The 21,947-nt window shown below is 38.7% G+C and overlaps 1 protein-coding gene across 3 annotated transcripts in view; it reads left to right on the top strand.

The window, feature by feature from the left end:
* The first annotated feature begins 913 nt into the window (after nucleotides 1-913).
* Nucleotides 914-21,947, top strand: part of RABGAP1L (RAB GTPase activating protein 1 like) — a 684,401-nt gene continuing 663,367 nt past the window's right edge. Inside the window, exon 1 of one of the 3 annotated variants that reach the window (XM_033428113.2) lies at nucleotides 914-1,049. The gene's annotated coding sequence lies outside the window, so the exon portion shown is untranslated. Of the gene's footprint in view, nucleotides 1,055-21,947 lie in introns of all 3 variants that reach the window. The other 2 variants (XM_033428114.2, XM_033428115.2) reach the window with 2 other exon arrangements.

Below are 21,947 nucleotides of genomic sequence, written 5' to 3'. Positions count from 1 at the left end.
TATTCGGCACCACAAACCTATAGAAATAACGTGCTAAGGAAATTCAGAAAATTTCCTGGTCATTTTTGCCTACACTATCTGGGAAGGAGGATATCCACAGTTGACGGATCAGTACAATATTAGTAGATGATGAAGAGTTAGCTTATTTTATCTCTAGTAGTTTGTGCCCCCAAATTTATGACCCCAAAGGATAAAAAGGTGCAAATGAGGGTACGTTTTCTTCATAAATACATAATAGTGCTTCCTGTTCATTCCACGCAGGTTATTTTCCTCTTCAATCTCCCCTGAGTCTCACAGAACGAACCGGCAAGGGAGCACTTCTTAAGTACACAAGACACCTTGAAAGAGGCACAGAAAAGAGTAACTGGCGAGAAAAGTTAGTATTCTTTAAAAGGTGACTTCCCTGAGGATTACTGGGCATTATTAAGAATGAAAATATATGTAAGCCAGGTTTATGAGCAAGAACACAATCGCCCCAAACTCAGAATTATCTAAGAGCTCGGTAACCGCCGGGCAGGGCTTCAGCCCGACTGGCTCGGGGCTCGGGGACGGCCTCAGCTAACCCGCGCGGGCTGGCTCACGGCGCGGTTACCCTCCGGGAGGTTCTGAAGCGCCCCGAGCGCATCCAGCCCCTTCGCCGGTTCCTACTCGTAACAAGCCAGGTCGGCCGGGTCTTCACTCGCGGGCCCTAACCCTACCACGGCCACGCGGGGACGTGTACGCGCGTGCGCGCCCGCCGCCCAGGGCAGAGAAGGCGCCTCCACCCTCAGGAGCGCGCACGCCGCGCCGAGGGGCCCAGACGCGCGCGCTCCCGACTCGCCACCGCCTCCTCCTCCTCCTCCCCGGCCCGCCCCCTCCCTCGCCTCTTCCTGCCGGGCGGTCCTCCTCCCCTCAGCTCTCAGCTCACTCCGCCCTGCTCCCTCCGCCCTCCCAGGGCTCTGGCGGCGGCGGAGTGAACGGGACGGGCCCGGTCGCAGAGCGCGGGGCGGCGGGTGGGACCCGGGTGCCTGGCAGAGTTGTTCCGGCCCTGCCCGCGGAGACGTGAGGAGGTGAGGTGAGGGCGGCCTCCTAGGGGCCGGCGGGCAGACAAGAGACCCGGAGCCGGGCTGGGGGTGTTGGCGCCGGGGCGAGCCGGGGAGGGTAGCGGTGGGGGCCAGGCCCGGGACGGGATGCGAGAGGACCTCGGGAGGAAGACTCGGGGAGGGTTCGGGACTGTCGGTGGCTTCCCGGACATCGCGGTTCTCCCGGGCGGCGGCTCTTCGCGGCCCGGGCGGGCCGGCTGTCGGGGTCGGCGCCCCTCACCTGGGGGCGGGGTTGGTGACTTCGGAGCTCGTTTCCAGCTGTGCCGTCCTGACATCGCCGCCGCCTCCGCCGCTGCCGCCCGCTGCTGCGCCGTGCCTGCTGCCGGGTTCTCAGTCCCAGCAGCCCCACGTCCGGGGGGCGTGTGGTTAGGTTATTTTCTTACCCACATTCAGGCATCTGTTCGTGACCGCGTCTTGCCCTCGCGCTCCCCCTGTCTCCGCCCGGGTCTTTGCTCCTCTCCTGCTGTTGATGCTTGTGGTTTTGCTGGATGGGTTAGGCTGCGTCCTGGGCAGATCTCTACTTGCAAGAAATGCCCCGCTTCAAAGTTGACCGCCTGGCCATGCCAAACAGCCCCCGTCCAGGTTGTGGGTGCTCAGTGTACTGATAACTGAGTCAAAGTTTCTGAGACTGGGCTAGTAGTTTGCCCTGGTCGCCAACGGTGCAGGACTGGGCAGTGCGTCAGCATGTGGAAAGGGGCCACTGGCCAGCGGGAGGTGTCCGGGTGCTAGGGGACTGGACCGACAGGGTTTGTTTCTGATCCCAGGGCAGTGTGTCCAGGTGCTTGTGTATTCTTATACTTCTCAGGATCATCTTAGAAAATGTACCAAAATTCACCTGGTCACTTGCAGAACTGAGAGTTTCATGTAAGTGATAAGAATTGTCAACCTCATTATGCTAACGGTAAGGAGAACTTTTGCTTGCCTGACAGATTTCAGCGCTGACTGGAAACTGATTTCAGGGTCTGCATTTTTGGTACGGGAAGGTTTAGGGATTTTTAAAAATACATTTAAATTATCTTGTACATGGTGGGAGGTAAGTAGTTGCTTCTTAACGATTCTGACAACACGATATCGTGAAAACCTTCTGACTTTTCTCATAATAGTGTTTATATGTGGCTTCTGCTGCACTTTTGTAGAATATTCAGTAGTATGATGTCAGAAGATACAAACATGAAGTTTGCTTGTGGTCAAATTGGAAGTGGATTTTGTGCATGGAAAATATTGGTCCACAAGTTGCTCCTACTGGAAAACTGGCCTGTGATTTGTTATCTCAACAAAGTTCCATGTGAAACTGACAATGAAATTACAAAGGAGAAAGACCAGATGAATTTAATGTATGCATTATCTTCAAATTGTATTAAATGCTGGCTTGGTAGGGGAGTTAGTTGAGACTGAGTTAGACTGATGTCTCTATTAAATCAAGTCAAAATGTGCCCTGGTATTATGTATTAACAAGTCATCTGGAGAGAAGTGGATGTAGTCTTTATAGGACCACCAGGGAAGTCCCAAAACATACTCAGTTTTTAAGGAGACGTTTAATATTGTGAGCATGGAGAAAGACATTGCTTGACCTGACTCTTGGTTTTTCAGAGTGGTTAATAATTTTCACTTTATGGTCAATATTTGAAATTAGGTATAAGTACCTGACTATCAGTGGACCCTAATAAGGAATAGTTAATGGAATTAAGCAGAGCTTGTATCTCAGCATTCTCTTTTTCATACTTCATTTACTTTCCATATTGCACTCATTCAACAGATAGGATGCCATACTTGAGTATTGCAAGTTTGTGCTCTTGCTGACTTCTTTTTGTCATCTTTTGGTGTTTTTTGGTGTAATTTTTGGGATTTTCCTGGGAAACTTATAGGCATATATTCAGTTGATTTGGAGTTAGATTTGGGCTAAGATTATTAGCCCACTTGAAATTCTGAGTCTTCTTGTTTTCTAAATAACCTTAAAAATAGAAAACACAATTCTTTATAAACACTCATGAAAAATCTGGCTACAGACTGTGTTGTTGTGATAGACATAGTACAGCCAAAAATATATTCAAGAAACTTCCCTTCTCACCCAGTTTAGTAAGCTTAAATAAGAAGAAAATAAAGTATTTTTTTTCAATAAAAGCCTGGTTTTCCCACAATATCAAGTCTAACAACTGTTTGCTGTACTATTTTCCCCCTTGCCTCTTCTAAGTTCAACAAGTACTACATGTCTCTAGTCCATGGCAAAAACTTAATTTTAGTAGTAGGGGATTCTCAGTGCAGGCTTGTGCTGGAGAATTTGACAGGGAAACACCAGGTATGGAAATTTCCTTTTTTTTACAGCACTGGTTTTCTCTGTACCCAGGTTATTAGTGGAGTGGGGGAATGGGCACATATCACAATTACATGGCCCTTTTTTCATACTATATTTCCTTTTCCTCTCCTCCTCTTTCTCCTAACCCTTTGCTAAATGGGCCATTGCTACTAGTAGGGTGTTGTAGTCCTTGGTTGTAACTGAACAAAGGCTGAGAACCTTGGCCTTTTGCTAATACTTCCTAAGACAAATTTCCACTCCCTGTAATTTGCCTTCTGGCGGTATCAATAGGCACCTCTGTTACTCTCATTTTTGAAGAGACATATCAATTTTGGTGGTGAAGAGATTACATATGTAACTAAGAGTGAGATGTATTGCATTGTGTAGCATACATGGAAGAGAGACTAGGAGATTGCTTAGCTGAACATTTATGAACTGTTTTGACTGTGGCTCACAGTAAGAAATACATCTTATACCCTGATTCAACACACACACACACACACACACACACACACACACACACACAGTTGAAAGAAAAGTTTGGTGAAACAATACTTATCTTTTCAGGACCTTGCTGGAGCTGTCTCATCAGTTGGCTTGTAAGCGCAATCCTGCCTCTCTTCCCACGGAACTCCATGTGTAGCTTGAAATTGGCCCTGGTGGGAGTATTTACACCAGGGACACCTGCAAATGTTACAGTTCAGAGCTTTTCTCTCTCCTTTGGATAGCCAGTTAAACATTTACAGCATACCACAGCACTGCCTACAACACACTTTGGTATTTTCTATTCTATTTCATTTTATTAAAAAATGCTGGGTTTTGGCACCCAAATTGATTTTACAGCCAGATAATGGATAACAGTTTATAGTTAAAAACTGGTTTAGTTCACCCTCGTCACTTTGTGGATGAACACACTAAAAGATTGAAGTTCAAGGTCACATAGCTAGTCATTAGCAAAGCCAGGTCTGGGGACTCCTAATCTGGAGTTGTTTCTAGTGGACTTATCTCTTTTCCTAACCCAACCCATTCATGTAGCTCAATTTGAGTGTTTAATATATGTAAGACATTGTGTTAAGCAGTTTGAATAGAGATGAATAAGGCATGAACCTTGACCATGAGGCATTATGCTTGCGTGGGGGATTAAATATGGAAACAAAGATAATGTAAGGCAGAAAGTAATGTGTACTAAAGAGATAAAGGTAAGGCAGTACAAGTTAGAGAGAGGAGGGAGAGATTACTTTTAGTTGTAAGGATATGGGAAGAGGTGACATTTAAACCATGCTTTGAAGAATGGGTAGGATTTGGACATGTGGAAATAGGACAAATAGTATATAGAGAAAGGCCTTTCTGGGCCAGAGGCCAGGGCAGTCAAAGGAATGGAGGGAAAGAGCTAGGCAAGAAAGAGTCAGTACCAGATGGTGAAGAGCCTTGAAGGCCAGTTTTCCTTTCTGCTTTTCAACTCGTCTTTCATTTTTGTCTCTGGAGTCATCTAGTACTTCTTAATGTTAAGTAAGCTTTGTATGCTGTGCTCCTGATTAGACTATGACCCAGAGAACACTTAAGTATCCTTAGAGTAAAAGCTGAGGGAAAAATTATTAGTGTGAGAGAAACAACCTTGAGTTTATCAATCCTAAAACTGTTGGAAAGAAAGGGAAAATATTTTCTTTGTAAGGAGATGCCATATTTTTTGTTTGGCCAAATAGACAGCATCAAATTGGCTGTAGCAGTACAGGAAGCAGTTTTGAAAGTCTTTTCAAAGCGTCTTTAAAAATGTGCTTTCTAAATGACTGGATCTTAATTTTTGGAGGCAGGTTTGGTTTAGGCAGAAAGGCAGTTTATACAGATCCACAGCTGAGCTGACTGCTTTTCAGAATTTAGGGCAGCAAAGTAGAGTATTTCGTACTATAGCCAGTTGTGAAGGATAGATTCTTTACTCAAAGAAGTTCCTTTGATTTCAGCATTTATGTCTTTGACAGCCTGTATGACTGGAGATGTTTTGAAGTCTTGGATGGAGCTTGCTTTGTTCCACAGGGGAATTAGGTGGCTAGAAATGAAGACAAATGACAGTAAGTTGTGTCTGTTAATCAAATTGAAGCTCTGGTGGTAGTTCTCAAGGTTTTCTGTCTGTTGATGATTTCATACTCACTGCTTCTAATTAAAATGATGCACAGTCAATTTGAAGAAGCTTTACTTCTCTTTGACCTACCAGTTCTATAAAGCTAAAAGCCCTTTTTGAATGTTGCCCAGGTAACAACACATACAGACTGTTAGAAGTGTGTGGAAAATTTCGGTAATCTTGGTAATGAAGTTGCTATAGTAAAAAGCTGCTTGGTTGGTAAAAAGCTGGGCTACTTCTGGATGGTTGACAAGGAATTTTTGGGATGAGCTTTGGTTCCAAAATAAATGTGAATTATGTCTTTGCCATACTGTTTTCCTCATTTATTTCAATTTCTGATATGTAAAGTATATTGTCCTGTTACTTTAGGTTTTAGCAGTTTCATATGAACCTCTCCACAAAATAGCACACCCCAAATAGCATGATAAGAGTTTAGATGCAGCATGCTTCAGATACCTCGCACCATTTGAATGGTGTAGCTAATCATGTCAGCGCAGAGGTGGGGTTTTTTTTTTTTTAAAGACATGTTAGGTTTTACAAGTTGAGTTTATTAAAATTCTTCCAAATTTTCTAACATCATTTTTTTGTGATACAAAGTGTGATGTTGATGTCCTTAATTTAAACTATGCAAACATTTTTCTAAAGATATACACATGCACATGGATGTGTGTGTTTATATGTATGTATAACACACACCCCACCCACTAGCTGTTGGAATTTATGGCGAAAACACAGTCTACCTGGTAAATGACTAAAAATAAGTGGTCTGGCTCTTTGAAGACTATCTTTCAAGTCACAAATATGAAAATAATGCAAACCCAAAGGGATTTTTTGAATGTCACATTTCCAGAAAACTAGCACATTTTAAAAGGGAAGTGTAGAATTCATTCATGTACCAGTGAAGGATTTCTCAACCTCTCCCTTACCCTGTGTATTATGTACACCCATATTCTTCCCTCATTATCAGCAGTAGGCAAAATTACAGGACTTTAAAAATCAAACTTCACCAGAGGGGATGCAAATAACAAACACTATTTTTAGTAAAAATACAAACTTGTGGTTTTCAGTTTTGAAGGTTTAAGAGACATGTAACACTAGTTTTTGATAAACAATGTAGAGTATTTATTCTGTGCTTCAAGATGTACTTTGTCATTTTTGAGTCCCCTTGCTAGGAGCATTGTATAAATGCAAATGGTTGTTACAGGGGATAGTAAGTATTTCCTTGAATAGTTTCTCTTTAGTAAATTTATCTTGGTATGACACTTTGAATAAATTATAGTTTAGTTTCGTGAAAAGTCAACCATTGATGGGAGACTATACATATACTGGCAGACAGTATGGTTTCTTAGGTTGTTTTATAGTGATTTTGTTGTCTCAGCAGCTAATAGCCATCAGACCGTATTCATTTATTATTTTATTTCCACAAAGATCTTCTCTCATGGACTGTATTCTTTCATTTAAAATCTTTGTCTCATATTTTGCCCTGCTGTTAGTGGAACAATATTTTGATTTGACTTTGTCCTAGTCTTCCTATGCAAAGATGTATTACTGCCTATCAAGTTGGTACTAAATTGTAATTCAGTTAATGTCTTCTTTCCTCCATCCATTTTTTCCTTTCAATATTCTAGAATTGATTCTAACACTAACCCAAGCTTCCTGGTTAACATTAATGGGAAAAATGAGATTAGATGTTACTATTTAAATCCTAGGACCACCTGTTTGCCAATAGTAGTGAACCTATAAAATTTTTATGCATGAGTTAGGCAGCTTAATTTTTCACTAACGAGTCTAGGCCTCTAATTATGTATTTATTTTATTTGGCTGCGTTGGGTCTTAGTTGCGGCATGTGGGATCTTTTGTTGTGGTGCGCGGGCTCAGTAGTTGTGGCACACGGGCTTAGTTGCCCTGCGGCACGTGAGATCTTAGTTCCCCAACCAGGGATTGAACCCACGACCCCTGCATTGGAAGGTGGGTTCTTAACCATTGGACCACCAGGGAAGTCCCCTATTTTATTTAATTTTCAAATTGAAGTATAGTTGATTTAAAAAGTGTTAGTTTCAGGTATACAGCAAAGTGGTTCAGTTATACATATGTATATATATATGTATATATATATTCTTTTCCAGATTCTTTTCATTATACATTATTACAAGATATTGAATATAGTTCCCTGTGCTATATAGTAGGTCCTTGTTGTTTATCTATTTTATATATAGTAGTGTGTATATGTTAATCCCAAACTTCCAATTTATCCCTCCTTCCCCCCTCCCTTTTCCCCTTGGTAACCAAAAGTTTGTTTTCCATGTCTGTGAGTCTATTTCTGTTTTGTAAATAAGTACATTCTTATCACTTTTTAGATTCCACATATTAGTGATATCATATGATATTTGTCTTTGTCTGGTTTACTTCACTTAGTATGATAATCTTCAGGTCCATCCATGTTGGTGCAAATGGCATTATTTCATTCTTTTTTATGGCTGAGTAATATTCCATTGTGTATATATACCACATTTTCTTTATCCATTCATCTGTCAATGGACATTTAGTTTGCTTCCATGTCTTGGCTATTGTAAATAGTGCTGCTATGAACAATGGGGTGTTCTAATTTTTAAAAATTCTGACATGTGTTTTATATTTCTTGTCAATTTTGTCAATAGTTTTTTTTTTTTGTTTTTTTTGTGGTACGCGGACCTCTCACTGCTGTGGCCTCTCCCATTGCAGAGCACAGGCTCTGGACGCACAGGCTCAGCGGCCATGGCTCACGGGCCTAGCCACTCCACGGCATGTGGGATCTTCCCAGACTGGGGCACGAACCCGTGTCCCCTGCATCGGCAGGTGGACTCTCAACCACTGCGCCACCAGGGAAGCCCTTGTCAATAGTTTCGATAGATGAAACAGGTTTCTCCTGTTGCACTTGGTTTCACAAACAATAAAATAGCAATCTCTACCATTTGAAAATATCAGATAAAAGTTTTAAAAGATAATCTAACAATAGTAGGTTGGAGAAACCAGTTCGTTTAGCAATTAATATGATACTTCTCATTTTGCTTGTTCGCATGCTAGATGTAGTAGAACTTTATTATGCTCCACTGAGAATTTACTTTTCTAGATAGAGAACTCTAGCAATTTTTGTACTTGTGAGAATTTCATTTGGAAGAGGAGAATGATAATAGTAGATTTTAGAAACTTTGGTTGGCCAAAGGGAATGGGAAAAAAAATCATCTTTAAGCTGCAAATATAACTAAAAACATTTTTTGGTTTTGTGGAAGACAAGGTGGATAGAACGTAAGACCTTAGTTCCTGATCTAGTGCTGCTATGAGATTCTGAGAGCGTAAGTGACTTGCCACAGTTTTTTTCTCTTTGCATAATAATAATAAACTAACATTATTGAGTTTTGAATGTGTCAGTTATTATATAAGATAATATGCATTATCTAGTTAATTTTTGCAAAAACTATCTAAGGTGGGAACTATTATAATGTCATTCCCAGTTTGCAGATGAGGGAACAGGCGTAGAGAAAGTAACTTATGATCACACAGCTCATAAGAGGCAGGTCTCTTGCTTCTAAATTTGCCTCATAGTGACTCTCAACTACTACTCTGTACTGATGATTCATTAAATGGGGTTGATGATACTTGCCTTGCCTATTTCATAGGGTGGTTATGAGGACCAAAAAGGTAAGGTTTACAAAGGAACACCTATAAACGTGCCTGGTGTTTTCATTTTACTGGATAATTTTTGAGAAGCCAAAGAAGTCATTGAAATAGATAAGCATGTATATTACTTTTAATCACTAAAATAAGTCAAACCGTAAAATAAAATAAGTAGAGCAAAATAAAATGGATTTTGAAAGGCTGCTATCTGCAAGGCAGAAGACATGTTTTGCGTGGGTCCAGAGGATCCGTGAGGCAAAGACAAACGGAGGCAAAAATGTAGGGTGTATTGAATGAAAAGTGGATTGGATGCTCTCTACCAACCTGAACTCTTTCTGCAATGAGGAGGAGTATACAAATGGCATTAGATGACCTCTGAGAGTCTTCCAACATCAAGATCTATGGCTGTTTGTAATGGGTGACTTTTATTTTAACACCTCAAAATAGCTAGATACACCCAAAAAACTTCTATTTTAGCTTGGACAATTAACAATCACCATTACTTAAATGTAAGGTTTTTTTGAACTTAGGGTGGAAAAAAGTATATGGTTGCCTGGGAAAAATATAGTTATGTATTTTGCTTTCTTCCCCCCAAGATAAACAGATTTTTTTTGAGGGTGCAGTGGGTAAAACAGCTTAATAGTATGTTGTCACATGCTTGTGCTTAATACTTTTCTTGTGATTTTCCCTCAAGTTTATATTTCCTAAGTGTGTATTTTCAGAAGAAAGTTAATATCATTGTGAGTATGAAAGTTCGTTTTTACTGTATGGAGTGTTATGGTTTTATGGCTCTTTATACCGTTGGTTTCATTCTCTGACATTGTTTTATTCAGCAAGCATTTATAAGGCAGAGAATGGGTTCAGTGCTAGAGAAGGAGAGATAAGAGACTGTTAAGGAGCTGACAGTCATACTGGAGAAACATGCAAATGCAGTGGCGTGTAGCAAGGATGGGGCAGCTTAGGATATGTCTTACAGAAAGCTTCAGAAGGTTATGTAACCTGGTCTGGGGTTTCAGGTAAGGTTGCTTGGAATATCTGAGTTGAGTTTAAAGAAGGCAAGAGAGACATCTTAAATAAAGGTATGAAAATTTGAAGTTATAACTCTTAACTTACATAGACCCAGTGGCAGCTCCTCATCTCTCTGAAACATGCAAAAACCCCAAAGTAGATATCATTTTTATAAGTAGTTACTCATAAATAAAGCTCTCACTGAGAACTTATTTTTATTTTATACATGATGCTTATGGTTTCTAAGGTAATAGATTAAAAGGAATAATTTAGAATTGAAATGTTGTCATAAATATACATATTGATAATAACAGCAAGATTGCTGACATGATAGCAGCAAAGAAATAGGAAAAACTAAAAACTGTAGATAGTAAAGGAAAACAGCCTTGTGCACCTACTTAGCTTTGGGTATCAATTGTGTTTCTAATAGTATTAGAATAATAATGAAAGTTGGTCATGTTCTCTCTTACAAGAAAAGGTTAAATGTATGGTCTGTATACATTTACAGGGGCATTAAAGTTTTTTCTTAAAAAGATTTTTTAATATGAAATAGTATGAAAACCAGAGGGTAAACTGTTAGTTCAGTTATCAAATTGTTTATCCTGAATGATTGATTTCCAAAGGGCGTTGAATAACCTTAATTTTCTTCATATATATGATACATAGACCTGTGTATTTTATGGGATACTAGACATATTTCAGCACAGTCTTTGCTATATAACATTGGCTAGAAATTATTTGCTTATATAAAATATCAAAGTTAGGGCTCTTGACCATTTGGATATCAGGTATTTTTAGAGAGTGTGGACCAGATTGTCTTTCTGTTCTGGATGGCTCATAGTTGTGGTCTCTCTCAGCCTAGATGTCATCATCTTGAAAACCTTCACTGAGACTATAGACTCTGTTAGTAATCTCTCATCTGTGCTTTTGGAGCATTCTATTTTCCTCCCTGTTGTGATACTAATAAACATTGCATTGTAGCTTGTCTGTTTCTGCTTTAGACTATAGGCTTTTCGAGAAATGCAAAAAAACAAAAACTACTTCGTTTAGGGCTCTGGAATTGGTCTCTCCTTGGTTTGAATCTTGGCTTTGTGTGGCATTGGGGATGATATCTGTAAAGTGGGGATAATCCTACTGCAGAGGGTTATTTATCTTGAATAAGTTAATGAATGTAGAGGAGACATAACAGTTCCTGGCACATTGTTTAGTTCTCATAAATGTTTCCCCCTCCTTCCTTTCTTTCTTGTTGTGTCTGGCATTTAGTAGGACTTTCAATACTACTTTTAAAATGGTTTTGTAAGCTATGTTAGAGCTGAATTGGATCTATCTATGTATCATTAACCTTATTAAATGAAAATTTCTTAAAATGAATAATAATGAGTATATAAAAATTCAGTCTTTGCGCTAGATGTCAGCAAATCATGTAGTCTCCAAATTAGATTATCAGCGTGAAAAACATTCTCCAGGCCTTCTCAAGCTTATAATTGTTGTGAGGCAGTGGGTTTAAAGTAGGTGGAAAAGATTGTGGAGTTCCTTTTTCTGGATTTGCTGCTTTCTGACCTTGTTCACTTGTATTGGTGGCTCTGCCTCTTATTGTCATTATCTTGGCCTTTTTTTGATGGGATGGTCATTGATCTGTTTCTTGGGAAGGAAGGAACCCTGAACCTGACAGACTAATGAACTGTGTGACCTTGGGTAAGTAACCTTATTTCTGGGTTTATATATCTGTATAATGAAAGTAATAATACCTCAAGACTCTGTAAAAGTTAAGAAATAGGTGCCTGGTTATAGAAGGTGCTCCATAGATGGTAGGTATGCTTAGGACTTTTACCAAGCCAGAATCCTCAGTATTCCTTCTGTATTAGTAACTTTATTTGACAGCAGCAAACCAAAAAATGGGGTGAGGGAGAACTGGATGACCTGGGGAATGATGGCAGAGATTTTGCACCAGCACTCGTGACCTCAGATGGGGGACACAGATGCGGAGGGCCTGTAGCTTTATGTGAAGGAGGACGGGTGGAACCAGATTGGATCAGATATGGCATAACATCTATAGTCTGGCTTAAAACCTCATAAACTGGTTGGGTGGTTTTTAATTTAATTAAATTTAAAAAGTTTTATTTATTTTTTAGTTATTAAAATGCTGACAGTACTAAACTACTTACTTGATTACAGAATGATTTTTCAGTGAGCTGGGTGCAACTTATTCAAGGTTTATGAGCTTTAGAATTGTTCCTTTGTGATAATGTGTTAAGACATTTCTAGGAATGAACTATTTTTCCCCCTCTATTTTCCCCTTTAGTGCACAAGCTGTTGAGATCTATATTGCTGCTACTCCTATTGGGATTTGCCCTTTCATTACATCTCTGTTAGGTGCTGTGGAGGAACGTAAAGAAGTATAAGGCATAAACCATGTATTTCAGTGATTGCAGTGGGGAAAGTGAAATATACATGTATTAAAAATAACTGATCTGGGCTTCCCTGGTGGTGCAGTGGTTGACAGTCCGCCTGCCGATGTAGGAGACATGGGTTCGTGCCCTGGTCTGGGAAGATCCCACATGCCGTGGAGCGGCTAGGCCCATGAGCCGTGGCCGCTGGGCCTGCGCGTCCAGAGCCTGTGCTGCGCAATGGGAGAGGCCACAACAGTGAAAGGCCCACGTACTACAAAAAAACAAAACAAAACCAAAAACTCTGATCTTTTAAAAAAGCAGAATTATTGACTGAAACATCTTATTCTCTTAGCCCAATATTCCTAGTGTCATTTAATATAAATAGTTTTCCTGGAAAAAAATTCTTAGGCTGTTGTATATGCAGGTGTCAAAAATGGATTAGAAAAGTTGGAAACTGAAGTTTCTGACTAATGTTAATTTTCCATCATATTTGAAAATCTTTATTAGCATTATCTTGTCCTGATTCCTTCTGATATCTTCTAAGAATTTAAAAAATTATCTATAAATCTTAAAGTGCCTTTACTTTGTCACCTTCAAATGCGATCATTGAAAAGTTGGTTAATTATTCTATGTATCTTTTCAAAGTAGATTAAGTTAAATCATCATCATTTAGATATTTTCCTTTCACAGTATTTTATCTTAGTTTGTGTATCATTTGAAAAAAATCATCATGTTAGTGCCATATTTATTATTGAATCTGTAGTATCTTTTATACTTAAATGGTACACATTTTGTTCAAAAGAAGCATTGCCACCCTCCCTTTCACCCCCTGCTGTACCTTGACTAACATTTGGATATAAGAGAATCTCTAATCAGAATGCTCTCTCCTTTGATTTTCCTGTTGGTGACTTCTTGTTGTCATTCAGATCTCAGCTTTTAAAAATATTTTCTCTGAGTCTTTCCCACACCACCCCATCTGAAGTGGTCCTTGATGCTCTAGGCTTGCTCTGCCATGTTGCCCTATGTATTTTAATTCAGAATACTTATCCCTATCAGAAACTTCCTTCCTTCCTTCCTTTCCTCCTTTCTCTCTTCCTTCCTCCCTCCCTCCCTCGTTTGTTCCTTCCTTCACTCCCTCCTTCCTTTCTTCCGTTCCCCAGTAGCATGTAAACTCCTTGAGAACAAGGACTTAACCGGTTTTTTCACTTCTCTTATCTGTAGAGCTTCAAATAATGCACTCAATAAAATTTTGTTATTACAGGGTGAAGCAGATATTCTTTCCCCGAAGTAGCTTTATGACTATCTTGAAAGTTTATTTCACTTCATTATGCCTTGGTTTCTTCCCCTGCAAAATGGGTGGGGGATGGGAGAGGAAAGAGATTGAATTAGGTTACTTCTAAAATCTCTGCCATTTAAAGGCTTGCTATTAGCTTGATGTGAGCTTTGAGTTCTGCTCTAATGGTGTTGATGAAGTTTTGCTGAGCTACTTACTTTCTTAATCTGTCTTCTCTTGAAACCAGTAGTGCATATTTATGTTTGTAAGATTACTGACAGCATTGGAGAGTTAACTCTGTTTGCAGAATCAGAGTTTTTTGGTGTCTCTAGATTATTAAAGAGATTAGATCTGCAACATGATTTCTGTTTTGATGATCAAGTTTAGTTCTGTGGCATATCCAAGTACTAGGTTGAACTGATCTTTCTGGTATTTATTTTAATATCAGGAAATTTCAGTCATCTCAACTTTTTAATTAATTTTAATTATGAGAGTTATGATTTCCATGAAATGAACCTTGAGATAATATACATATAAATAAAATGAAAGTTTACATTAAAAGTATTTTTGTAGTAATTTCTGGAAGGCACTGGGAATTGTAGATATAAACTAGTTTTTCATTTGGTCCATGTGACTAGAATTTTAGACAGTTGGCTGTTTTAGTCTTCACTTCAGAAAGCTTTATTATTATAATGAACAAAAACATTTTTTGAAATGGGTAAAGGAAATGAGCAGACAGTTGATAGCAGAGGAAATACAACCTATAAGCAATTGTCAGAAGGTTAGATCTTCTCAGTAATCAAAGAAATGCTTATTAAAGCATTTATTAAAGCAAAATGGAATACTATTTTATACTTATTTCAGATTTTTTGAAAATAGTAATATGTAATGTTAGATTTTAGTAAAGCAGGCATATTCAAATATTGCTAGTGGATTGTAATTTGGCAGAATGTATCCAGAATTGTTAGACTATTCATAATCTTTTCATAAACTTTTGATTCAGTAATTTCACTTTTGAGAATATCCTAAAGAAATAACTACAGGAAAAAGAAAGAAAAAGATAAGAAACAGGTGTATGCAGGAGAATATTCAGAGCAATGTTATTTATAGTAGCAGCATATTGGAAGCAACTTAAATTTTCAACAATAGGAGACTAAGTTATGATACATCTATTCCAAGAACCATTATTTGGCATGAAAATAATTACAGAGAATGTATCATTTTAAGGAAGGGTGAATATAACCATTTAAAATACATAAGAGGGCTTCCCTGGTGGCGCAGTGGTTGAGAGTCTGTCTGCTGATGCAGGGGACACGGGTTCGTGCCCCGGTCCGGGAAGATCCCACATGCCGCGGAGCGGCTGGTCCCGTGAGCCATGGCCGCTGAGCCTGCGTGTCCGGAGCCTGTGATCCGCAACGGGAGAGGCCACAACAGTGAGAGGCCCGCGTACTGCAAAAAAAAAAAAAAAGAAAAAGATCAGGAATGCACTAAAATGCCAATTGTGTTAGCTTAGTAGGATTATGGACATTTTTGTTTGTTTGTTTTCTAAATTTGTATAACTTTTATAATGAAAAAGGTATAAGTAAAGTCAGATTTTGCTAGGTGTGATAATTTTGTTAATATAACTAGGGTTGCCAGATTTAGCAAATAAAAATACATGCAATATTTGGGATGTACTTAGACTAAAAATTAATTGTCTTTCTGAAATTCAAGGTTAAACTGAGTGTCTTATGTTTTATCTGACAACCCCAAGTATAACACATTTTGGTTATAGTTGAATGTTGTTGAGAAATGTTGGGACACTCTTATCTCCCAAATAATTCTAAATATTGTTTTAAATTCAGTTGACTTTTTAAAATAAAACAACTAGGATTATTTAGCTAGGGAAATTACTCTTATAGTCTAATTTTATTTTCTAGACTTGTTTTTGAGTGATGCTTGAAGGAAATATGCTTCAATGTTTGGCAAGAGTAATTAAAAAGTCTTGTTATTTAACAAAAACATAATATTGGATGCTGCCTGTTTACCTTAGATAGAAGGATGATTTGTTAAGCTAACAATTTTTTAGTCTTAAAAATAATGGCATTTCTGGAATTCCCTGGTGGTCCAGTGGTTAGGACTCCACCCTTTCACTGCGAGGAATCCTGTAAGCCGTTTGGCACGGTCAAAAAAAAAAAAAAAAGGCATTTCTGCAGTGAAATGTCTTTATACATATATCTGGGAAGGTGCTTTCCCTATAGCAAACTTATTAATATAATGTTTGAGGGGTCAAGGAAATTAGAATAAGGGGGAAAGGGGAAATAGTGTTGTAACTACTCTGCTTTGAAAACTGGAACTTTTTGTTTGCAAGTTTCATATTTGAAGTGAAAATAAAATGACACTTGTAAGAAGTTCTAACAATTTTCTAAATCTTAAAATAGATAATCTTCCCACAGGATAACATGTCAGGACTTTTTGGATTGAAAAAATATCATGAAATTTTTGGGCCCAACTGAAGATAAATAATATGAAGATGAAAATCAATTTAGTAATCATCATTGACAGAGTTAATGTATTCAATCAAGGCCTTTGATATAGCAGGTACTAAGTGAACAGATAGAGACCCTGCCCTTGTGGAATTTATAGTTTAATGAGGATGTAGGCAGTTACTGTGCTCTGTGATAAGTACAATGATAGGCCATATGAGCTGCAGTGGTAGCTCAGAGGAGGGGCACCTTACCCAGAAGAGAGATTCTAAGATGAGAAGGAGTAGGAGTTAGCCAGGGAAATAGATGTGGGAGTACTAGAGATTGAGAGTAGATATGAAGGCCCAGAGGCAGGGAAGAACATAGCAAATTTGAAGAGTGAAAAAAGGAAGTTCAGTATGGATTGGACAGCAGTGTGTATGAAGGAAGGGGGAGAGCCTTACAATGCGGCTGTAAAGGTAAGCAGGGGCCTGGTGATGCTGGGTCCTACAGATCATTTAAGAAGTCTGGACTTTATTCTAAGAATAGTACAGCATCAGATTTTGTTCTAGAGAGATTATTTTGGCCTGTGTAGAGTGAATTTGGAGAGAAGTAAGGCTGGAGTCAGGAAGACAGTTTAGAAAATTATTGCAATAATCCAGGTAAGTGAACTAGGAGAGGAGTAGACAGATTTAAGAAGTTTTCGGGCTTCCCTGGTGGCTCAGTGGTTGAGAGTCCGCCTGCCGATGCAGGGGACACGGGTTCGTGCCCCGGTCCGGGAAGATCCCACATGCTGCGGAGCAGCTGGGCCCGTGAGCCATGGCCGCTGAGCCTGCGCGTCCGGAGCCTGTGCTCCTCAATGGGAGAGGCCACAGCAGTGAGAGGCCCGTGTACCGCCAAAAAAAAAAAAAAAAAAAGTGTTCATGAGATGAAATCATTAGGACTTTGTGATATGTTTGATTAGGGGTGAAAGAGAAGGAGTCATAATTCTTGGTCAGCTTTACCAAGAGGGATTAAAGGAGGAACAGAGTTTTGGGGGAAGAAAATATGAGTTCAAGGTTTGATGTCTTTGAGGTAAACACTTGTAGATGTCTGTAGGCAACTTGAAGAATGGTTATAAAACATGAGAAAGATGTCTGGGTTTGAAATATGCTAATTGAGATTAAGTGGGTAGAGTAGAAGAGACCCAGAATAGAACCCTGAGGAACTCCCTTTTAGAGATGGAAGAGGAACTTATTTTAAAAAAATGATTGTTTCAAAAATCTTACATATTTGTATATTTTTCTTGTTTATTTGTGCTTACTGTGTTTACTTTGTTTTGTTACATGTCTTTCCTCTATTAGATTATAAGCCCCTTAAGAGCAGGACCACGTCTCCTTTGTTCACCTCTGTATGCACAGTACTGGCACATAGGATACACTCGACTGATATTTGTGAAATGAATAGTTACAGTTTTCTGAATAGTTACAGTTTTCTCTGTTATTTTTTTCATCATTTGAGTCTTTTAGTTGTGTCGTTCCTGTCATTTATTTCAGGGATGTCTGTTCTGTTGTATGATCAGTTTTTCCTCTTTAAATCAGTATAATATGGGTATGTTTTCTTTTCACTTTTCATTGTGGAAAATTTCAAATTTATAAGAAGAGAAAACTGTTTACTTAATATCCACATAACAATCTAAATTGAACAATTCTTATATTTCTCATTTTTGCTTCATCTCTTTTTTCGGTGTAGCACTGCAAATTACAGAAATTGTTTTATTTTTATCCCTAAATACTTGAATGTATCTCTCAAAAGTAAGAACATTTTCTTATATAACCATAATCACATTCTCACATTCTCACACCTAACTAAATTAACAATTTCTTAATATCATCAGAAACCCAGCCCATATTAAAATTTTGCCCTTTATACCCCAAATGTCTGTGTTAGTTTACTAGGACTGCTATAACAAAATACCACACACTGGGTGGCTTTAACGACAGAAATTAATTTTCTCGCAGTTCTGGAGACTGTTAAGTCCAAGATCAAGGTGTTGGAAGGTTTTATTTCTCCTGAGGATCTCTCCCTGGCTTGCACATGGCTGTCTTCTTTTTGTGTCCTCACATGGTCTTTCCTCTGTGTGTGCACATCCTTGGCGTTTCTGTGTGTCCAAATTTCCTTCTTATAAGGGCGCCAGTCAGATTGGATTAAGGTCCACCCTAATGGCCTCATTTTAATTTACCTTTTTAAAAGCCCTAACTCCAAATCTGAGGTACTGGGGATTAGGGCTTCAACATATGAATTTTTTGGGGCGGGGCACAGTTCAGCCCACAACAATGTCTTTTATACTGCTGGTTTGTTCAAAGCAAGATTTACTTAAAGACTGTGCAATTGCATTTAGTTGTAGATTTCTTATGTACATTTTAATCTACATGCATCTCCCCACATTTTCCTTTTTCTTCTCATGACTGTTCAGGTCCCTAGACAGTTGTCTTGTAAAATGTTTCATGTTTTGAATTTGTCTGATCTAATTCATTGTTTTCTATTTCCTATAAGCTGAAAGCTAGATCTAAAGGTTTAAAACATTTTGGGCACCAGTATTTATAGTTTGTGCTGTGTGTATCATAATGCATTGTATCTAGAGGCACATATTTCATTGTCCTACTCTTAGTGATGCTGATATTGATCACTGGGTAAAGTGGTGACAAAATCTAATTGTTCTATTATAAAGTTTATATTTTCCCTTATTACCAACAAGTTATCTGTGGCACAGTGCTTTGAGTATCATATAGTTTTGATAATTGCTATTTAAGGTAATGTGGTTGCCTGAATGCCATCAATAAGGGTTGTTATGAATAGTGAACATTTCTCATTTTTGGCTTTTCAGCACTTGAACCCGTTTCCTGTATTTGGCAAATTTCCCCAATTTATGAGGCAGAGCCTTCTTTTCACTAGAAAAGCTGAAGATGTTCGATGCTTTATTCCCAGCCCCCTTTTCATCTAGAGCATGGATACATGCCTGGGTTCCATCAATCAAATACCTATCTCCAATTTTGGACTGGAAGCTAGTATTATAAAGATGACACTGGAAAAAATCCATTCCAGTGAGAGTTGGTAGCAGTAGACACGATCTCATTTAGTTTAGGAAGCAGCAGGGGCAGTGGTTCTAAGTGTGGCATCCACCCAGTGTCTAGACTGTTAGTAGTGCGGGCGGTGCAAACTCTGACATCTGTGCCAGCAGCACAGGCATGCTTTTGGGCATAGTCTTGGCTGTGTGGCCTTTTATAAGTCCAGTTCCTTGCTTTTCTGGAGATATCTTTTTAATAAATTCCATTTGGCTTAGGTAGCTATAATTTATTTTTCTTCTTAATAACTAAGAACTCTTACTGGGAGAAACACTGAACTGATAATTTAGATCAGAAGTTGGACCCAGTGTCATCTTAGGTCCTCTTTAAATCTGTAGTTATATTTGTCTACCCATTCTTAATTTTTAAAAGTCATTTTATATTTATATTCTTGTTTCTTGTTCTTTGAGATATAATTTGTCATCAGTTGTTAAGTTTTAGAAGTATTCATTGCAAAAGCATTCATTTTATGCCCACTGTGAGCTGAGCTGGAGATACAAGATGAATAATAATCTGCCCTCGAGGAAGATAAATCACATAGAGATGTTAATCTTGAGAGAGGTTCAGATAAAGTACACTGGCAACTCAAGTAGGAAGAAATCATTTGCAGTAGGAGGGGTAGGGGATGATGAAAGAGGTACAATTTGAGCTGAGTTTTGAAGGCTTGGTAGTGTCTAGTTATAGCCAGATGAGAGAGGAAAGGGGCTTTAAGTAAAGGGAGTAGTATGACCAAAGGTAAGATGTTGAATATGTATATAGGGATATTTGCTCCATTAGAAAATAAAATTGATAATTTAGAATGCTTATTTATTCATTAACAGTAATGGTAATAAATCCATTGCATGTTAACATAAATGACATATTTTAAAACAAAAAGTAACTATTTCTAAAACAAACAATTTAGTGAGAAGACAGCATGATTTTACATTTTGCAAATCCCTTTAATGTCTGCCTTAGTAGAAGACAGATTCTCATATCTGCTACTGCATTCACCCTATTGTAGTATGTTGTTTGTGTTGAAGTATATGAAGAGAATCTGGCCATTTTCCTTTACCTTTAACCACCACTCATCTTGGTGCGAGGAGAGGGGAGCTGAGAGTGTAGGTATTTGAAGGTCTCCTATGCATACTATTTAACCAGAATTAATAAGATAAACAGATTTGAGATGAGGCTTGTAGGCATTAGATAAACAGGAGGAAATAGAAAGGCTTTATTGTTGGGGCAAAATAGTATAAACAAAGTTGTGGAAAATTAAATGTCTCAAGATCAAAAGATTGAAACAGTTGCCTTGAGTTCAAGAGGTAGAACAAAAGTAAAAATGATTGCCACATACTGGGATCTGATAAAGTCTAGAGGATAATTTAAAGGCCATGGTACAATTAGTTGGCTGGTTATGATGGGAAGTAATAGTTGCTTGCCATTTATTGAGTGCTTTCTGTGTGTCAGTTACTGATCTAAGTATACTACATGTATTCATTCATTTAATCTGCAAATAACCCTAGAAAGTTGGTATTGTCATCATCATCATCATCATCATTTTACACATGAGAAACTTGAGGCACAGAGAAATTATGTTACTCACCTGAGATCACACTCTCAGTAAGTTGCAGAATTGGGATTTAAACTCAGGCAGCTGGGTTCCAAGGCCTGTGCTTTTCTGGAGCATACTAAATCACCTCTTAAATATTAAGAAATAAGATTATATAAGGAGGATGGTACTAACTTATGAAGGAATCTTAAAACAGAGGAATTTGAACTTGATACAGGAGACTCTCAATAAATGTTTGATTTTTTTAAGTTGAATTGACTTGAAATATTTATTGCAAAAATGTTTATTGAGTGCCAGCTATGTATGTGTCAGCCATTGCAGTGAGGATATAAGGACGGGTGTGGCAGAGCCTGCAGGTTGTCCCTCCACAGCTGCCTGTCCTTTCTTCTGAAGTAATAGCATTTTAGGCTGGGCTCATGTTCATCTAATAAAGACTACATCTCCCAGCCCTTCCTGAAAGCTGGAGTGGCTGTATAACTAAGTTCAGGCCCTTGGGATGTAAGTAGAAGTATCTTTGTAGCGACTTGTTGGAACTGGGCTTAAGCGATAGGTGGTATATAACCTTTGTTCTCTCTCTCTTTTTTTCTTTTCTCTTTTGATTTGGTCCTTTCCTCAGTCTTACAGGCTGTGAAATGCCAAAGGGAAAGGTGTTAAAAGGAAGAGAATAGAATCTTTGTGAATGGAAATTCTTATAAAGGATTAGGTAGAAGCCTGCTACAATGGCAGATGAAGGAGAAAACTGTCATAGGAATTAAAATTTGGTGGGGGCCGTAAGAATACCAAAGATGTGTGGAAAGCTGTTTTTTAGATTAGTAGTGCTTAGTTGGTGAATGTGAATCTGTTGATCCTGGAGCAGCAAACACCCCCCACTCCCAACCTGGCATTCTCAGGAATTTCAAACTCCTAAAGTTGATTGGCCAGAAAGGGCCATGATTATCTATTTGAAATATAAGCAAAGCTTGGGAGGAAGGTGGCAACATGGCTTTCAAGTTACACAGGAGCCCTCTTTTATCTTCTTGCTTTTAACCCCATGA

This window comes from Orcinus orca, chromosome 1, assembly GCF_937001465.1.
Source record: "Orcinus orca chromosome 1, mOrcOrc1.1, whole genome shotgun sequence".
NCBI lineage: Eukaryota > Metazoa > Chordata > Mammalia > Artiodactyla > Delphinidae > Orcinus > Orcinus orca.
The sequence above is the reverse complement of the archived record's forward strand: the minus strand, read 5'-3'. Positions and strand labels throughout refer to the sequence as shown.